Source organism: Halichoerus grypus, chromosome 4, assembly GCF_964656455.1.
Source record: "Halichoerus grypus chromosome 4, mHalGry1.hap1.1, whole genome shotgun sequence".
In the NCBI taxonomy this organism is placed as follows: Eukaryota; Metazoa; Chordata; class Mammalia; order Carnivora; family Phocidae; genus Halichoerus; species Halichoerus grypus.
In genome coordinates, this window is record NC_135715.1 from 24,293,067 (window position 1) to 24,299,661 (window position 6,595).

Below are 6,595 nucleotides of genomic sequence, written 5' to 3' on the forward strand. Positions count from 1 at the left end.
GGGAGTCTGCTTCTCCCTCTGATCCTCCCCCTCTCATGCTCTCTGTCTCCCATTCTCTCTCTCAGGTAAATAAATAAAATCTTTAAAAAAAAAAAAAAGAATATTTTAAATCTGAACTTAGACTATAACTTGTTGATGCTTGAATATTAATTTCACTCATGAATAGATTTATACATTTTCAAATCAATTTGCAGTCTTCAAATGTACCTGGCAGCTAAGATTTTGTTAAATTTTATATTGGATTACAAAACACTGAGATTCAGAATCTATTGAGATCTTTAATTTGCTAATGAAATGGAGGAGAGGGTGAGCAAGCAGTGGAGGGAAAAAAGAGACATCAGAAATCTTGATTGTTCAATATTATAAAGGCCTACAGAAGTGGAATGTGGTGAGAGGACAGTTTAACTTTATAACAAATTTTGACTACTTAGAGTTATAATATGAGTGCAAAGTTATTGGAATTGAATTGACATATAAAATTAAACATTCTTATTAAATGCCACTGGAAGCTTATATCCCAAAATTTAATGTTTGGTGTATTTATTACATTTCATTGAGTTGTGAAGGAAAACAAAACAAAATCTTGGAAGATCTGAAATCCAAACTATCTGAGCTTCATATTTTTTTAAAAAGATCTTATTTATTTATTTGAGAGAGAGAGAGAGCACGAGTGGGGGGGAAAGGGCAGAGAGAGGGAGCAGCAGACTCCTCACTGAGCAGGGCACTCGATGCAGGGCTCAATCTCCCAGGACCCCAGGATCATGACCTGAGTCAAAGGCAGATGTTTAACTGAGCCACACAGGAGCCCCTTGAGCTTCACATTCCTTATTTGTAAATAGATGTGAGGGTGTTTACCACATGTCACATTGTGATAAAGACAAAGTAACAACACATGTTAGTAAACACTTGGCACAACAAAGTAGTACTTTCTTGGAATATAGTAAGCGTACAGTAAATGGTTTTGAATATTCAAATATAAACTTTTAGACTAAATCTGGGTTATTGGATGTTTAACTGATTTGTCAAATAAGAGATAGAGGGAATCAAGCATTCCTAATATACCAATCTAAGTTAACTCTGTTAGGACATCACAATCAACCTGTGCTTAGGAGAAGATTCACTAACCCACTTTTAGTAACTCTCATTTCTTGGTTCTATAGAACATATTCAGATGAATAAAGAGAGTTGCCTTACTCTGTCCTATTCTGAAACTTAATAATAAATTCATGTGCCTCTATAGACCCCACACTTTCTAAGCATTGATCATGCATATTTACTGGTAATCCACCCAAACAACATAGAACGGATCACAGATCCAAGCCTCTGCTCACTCTCTTCCTTCAGGCTAAAACCCTGCTCTTATCCTACCTATTCTCTATCTCACAAAATCCAAACAAATGCCACTTTCTTCAAATGCATGTCCTGTACACTTAATCTGAATTACTAACTTTTCAAATGATCCAAAACCCTGTAATGATAGTAACGTATCAAAATGCCAGGTAAAAGAGGAATCCAATAGTTTTCTTGGTAATGAGAGAAGTAGCAACTTAAAAGTTTATAGGCACACGTGTCTCTAATGGTGCTTCTTGACCAGGGACAATTCTGTGCCCTAGAAGACAGATGACAAAGTCTGAAGACATTTTGCTTGTCATCCTTAAAGGGGAGAGGGTGCTACTGGCATCTAGGGGGTGGAGGCCAGATATACTACTGCTAAACATCCTATGATTGACAGTACAGACTTCTAGAACAAAGACTTATCTTGTCAAAATATCAGTAGTGCTGAGGTTGAGAAACCCTAGTTTGGAGCAGAGTATCAATACCTCATTTCTCTTACTAACTGCTAAAGGGCTGAGTATAAAAGTGTGCTGTTGGAATGGCAGCAATTCTTTGTCATTACAAACTATAGAAATGATCCCTGAAAGTATAGTCTTAATTCTTTGTCATTACAGCTGATCACAGGGAAGGCAAAGGAGTGTGCCTATTTTCACAGAGTGAAATCATAGAGTATAGCTGCCACAGCAGAGAAAGGGCTCTGCTGGTGCACATGTTCTGTTCTCCTTTTCTCAGGCTGCTGTTAAAGTGTAGGATAGCTTCCAAGGATTTGGACATATTATGGGAAAGAGATGCTCAAGACCATAGAAATTTTTGGCTGTGATTCTAAAACTTAAATTTTTTGGTGTGATTTTTTGGTGACCTAATAGTAAAGCTAGACACATTGGTTATAACAATAACTGCTTCTAAGTAACTGCCATTTGTCAGGAATTTTACACATGCTATTTAATATTCACAAGAACTCTGAAGTTGGTGCTACTAGTTGTGTTTCACAATACTTTGCTTATTCTCATATTTACTTTTTTCTTAATAAACTAATAGTTAACTGTTCCTAAGAAAAATGTTATTTTATATAAATCCTTATGCTTTGCTAATAATAATGATAATCATCATCATCATCATAAAATGATGCTGGTGATGATCATGCTGATGATAACAATGAAGCTTACTCTATATCTTCCCATGCTTGAAGTGCAGTGAATTCTTTTTACAGTATTACTTCTTATTCTAAGTGCCTCACCTCTATTAACTCAATTTAGTTTTCCCATTACACTATGGTAGAGATATTTAAAAATAATAATAATAATAATAATAATAATAATTAATAATAATAAAACCATACAGAAATATGTCCCAAATCACCCAGTTTCTAACATGGTAAGGCTAAGTAAGTAGTAAGCAGTCTGAGTGAGAGCCTCTGATTGGAATCACTCTGCAATAGAGAAATATTCTATAATTGTTTATCAGTATTGATTAGATATGAATCAAACAATCTACTTGGAGAACATCCAAGGGAGTCATGGAGTATGCAGTGATGCAGTCACACATAAGGATGACTGCCTGGCTGCCCAGAAAGGTCTCCGCTCTATGCCTTAACTTAATCCTTTAGTCTAAGTCCAGAATTCATATCAGACTAAGGCAGGCTAATCTGTGAGCATTGAGGGGCCCTCTTTCTCTGAGATAGTTGCAGATTGATCAGGTTTGATGTAATAAGCCAGAATAACAATACAATTTGCTTTCAGTGAGAAATAAAATAGAGAAGGGAATCCAATGCACATCTCTTCCTGTAGGTACTGAGTAGAAAATGACAGACTTCATATTTGAAGATTTCTTGGTGAGCATACAATTAAGTTAGGAGTGTAAATAATAGGAATTCCATATTTAATGTTATCATATTAAATTAGCCTCAGAAATAGCTCATCACAATAGGTTATGATCAAATTTCATGGCGGGGGGAAATCTATTCTGTTTGTAAGGTAATTCCATTCCGATACAGTGGTATTAAAGTTTAAGTTTATAACTAAATCTTCTCTCATTCAATGTATTTTCAAGCTGTTTAACTTTTATTTTTAGGAAGGGTTTGGTTGGAGAAGAAGGCCTTATTATAGCTGTTATTAGTGACATATGCTTATATTTAATTTTTATAATTGTTAATTTTCTAGTTATTATAGTTGTTATTTCTTCCATAAACAATACTCTACTTAAATGCCACAATTATTAATAATTTAAGTATTTAAGCCATAGATCTAGGCACAGCATTTCTATAGAATAGGATAAATAGAGTACCAGGATTTACTTATTATTATGTTATTAACCTATATAAATGATTAATAGGTTGTATTTTAATTAATTTCTTCAACACTTTCCCATTTGTGGATAGAAATTCCATTTCAACTTTCAGAGTTATAGTTGCATACATTTTTTAGTTAATTTAATTTATCATTTGTCCATATCAGAAATTATACTTTGTTTTATAATAACCAATAGGATGATGGTGATGATGATTAAATTTCGGATATTGCTTTATAATTTCACAATCTTCAAATTAATTGGTTCTTTATGACTCTGTGACAACTTAAGTTACTGCCTCCATTTCTCAGATGAGGGAAAATAAAATATGCTAATCTAAGTTTGATAATGTTTTCAAGATCAGTGGACTAATTAAGAGAGACTGTCAGGTTTGGGATTTAGGTTTTCTGACTCTAAAGCCTACCAACTTTTGTTTTTCCTTTCTTATAAACACATTAAAAGATTGCTGTGTAGTATATCATAATTTCCAGTGCTTTTTGTATACTTTATGCAAAAAAGTATACAGTCTATCTTCTATTTTTGTAATTTACAACCCTAAATGGATTAGAGAATTCAATGACATTAAAATTGGTATCACCATGTTGAAGAAACTGTAGTGACATTATAGACCAAAGGAAAAGAAAAATCCAAATATTTTGTAAGAATATACTACAAACATTGCTGTAGACTGCATATGTGTGCTATTCCATAATTCACTTGTTGAAGCCTAATCCCCAATGTTATATTTGGAGGTGGGGATTTTGGGAGATGATTAGGTCATGAACTGACAAGACATACTTTCACATATAGATGTAGCAGCAAGCTCTGGAAGGCCGAGCTTGCCCGAAACAGACTGAGAAGCAGGGCGGGAAATTCTAACAACTGGATGCTGCTAGTAACAAGTCCTTTGTATTGCTTTACCATTTTTAACTGTTCTATTTGAGATGAACATACATTTTGCTTTTTTAATAAATGTTCAAAAGAGGCCACGTCAAAAAAAAAAAAAAAAAATAGATGTGTATTTAAAAAAAAAAAATAGATGTGCAGATTTTCTTGCAAAATGTTCCATTGGGGAAATAGGTCAAAGTGATGACATTTCCCTTATATAAAAATGTTTCCCAAGATATTTTATGTTCAATAAATATTAATCTATGAACTTCTATATGCCAAATACTGAATATGAGAGTGTTCTGATTCTAGCTACATGGCCAACTGAGTAGATATAGGTTACTTCTTTCATCAGTAATACATAAGATATCTGGATATAATATAACAAAATAAAAAACATTTTTTAATATCCAGGTTCATGACATGAAAGGGAAATCTACAGGTCCCAGGAACAACCTTAGTATTAAAAGCCACATCCATAACCAGAACTTTGAGATATTACCAAAGTAATCCAGAGGTCTAGGAACTGGTTTCAAATCCTTCAGTCTTGAGGGGAAAAAAAAGTTTGAAAGCTTACTTAGGAATGAAAGATATGACCTCAGATCCAACTGAGTTTGAGAAGGAATCTGGAAGCTTTGAAAGTCGGCCCATTCAAAACAAGGTCTTGATGGCCTAGAAAATGTCAATCCAATGATCCAGAAAAGCAGTAAGCAAGTTTGCTTTGTTGTAAAGCTCTCAATGTGGGGGAATAGGACTTTAGTGATAGATAAATTAAAAATGCATGTGGGGCACATTTCAAGTTTGATTTTTTTTTTTTTTTTGCATGTTCCACATGGGCTAGTAAACACAAGTAAAAATTTCACCCTGTCTTAAAATTGACTTCCCAAGAATCAGACTCGCTGAGATCAGTATGTGGAGAGAGTATACAGGGGAGTGCTTTCAGGAACACATATAATAGAGTGAGCAAAGACATGGAGAGAAATAAAGCCCTGCACTCTGAAGGCCCTTCAGAATTGTCCTCAGTAGTGGACAACAGTATCCCCATATTAAACAGAAAGAAGGCATAACCTTGGGACAGGTAGATAGTTTTAGCAGAGGGAAAGAACTAGGCTGTGAGTGGTAAACAGAAATTCTCTTGGCTGCTCAAAGAATACTTGCCTTAGTCTTGAAAGTAATGTGGGGGAATTTGTATAGCACTTCACAGTGTTCACCACAGTCCTTATGCTGGCCTGATCTATGGGCTTTATATGAAAGGTTAATCCCATTTGGAAACTTGCAGAATGTTTGCTCTTTTTCTGGAAAAGCATTCAAGGGGAAAGAGGAAAATAACTATAGCTCCAATAGCTTTTTATGCAATAGCTGATCTCTGGACCAAAACTGATATTTGTCATCCCCTCCTCTACTACCCTTCCAGATTCTTTTCACTTTTAAGCAGCTCTTCTGAATGTCTTGGTAGTTACTGTGCTAGGGTGACCCAAACACTCATCCCTAAATTCCTTTATACTATGTAATTCTCAATCTGTCTACTGCATTTGTCCACCTAACGTCAAAAATAAAAACAAAAGTACCAAGAGATGTCAAATGAATTCTTCCCTGAAACTATTCTCAGTTTCATCTCCTGATTATCATGGTCAATTACTCATACCCAAATGTCACTTCTTTTCTTCCATGATTGTCACATGGCACAAGGAACCAGAGTAACCAGGAAGAAGATAGGGCTTGAAGTTCAGTGAGTCTCTTGCTGTATTTCCTGGTAAAAGAGTTCCTTCTTGGAACCAAGACTTCTAGATGAGCATACCTTAGATTTCGGGGATATGAAACATAAATTCCCAAGTGGGTAACTAGAAATGATAAGCAAATTCTCTCCAAGTTGAGCCTTAGGTGCTCATACATATATTTTACCTCAGAGGATACAGCACTACAAAATTATGATTGATTTAGACTGTATACTACCTCCTGAAAAACAGTGTTCCATTCTCCCAGATATCCTCTCCAAGAAGACATTTTAGTATTATCTTTAATAGACATTCTATTTATCTGGATTCTGAGTACTGTGGCAAATTCTATGGCCAGTGGTTCCTATAAT

The 6,595-nt window shown here is 34.8% G+C and overlaps 1 pseudogene; it reads right to left on the reverse strand.

The window, feature by feature from the left end:
- Nucleotides 1–1,853: 1,853 nt before the first annotated feature.
- LOC118537229 (small nucleolar RNA U3) lies at nt 1,854–1,931 on the reverse strand (annotated as a pseudogene).
- Between the last annotated feature and the right edge of the window lie 4,664 nt (nt 1,932–6,595).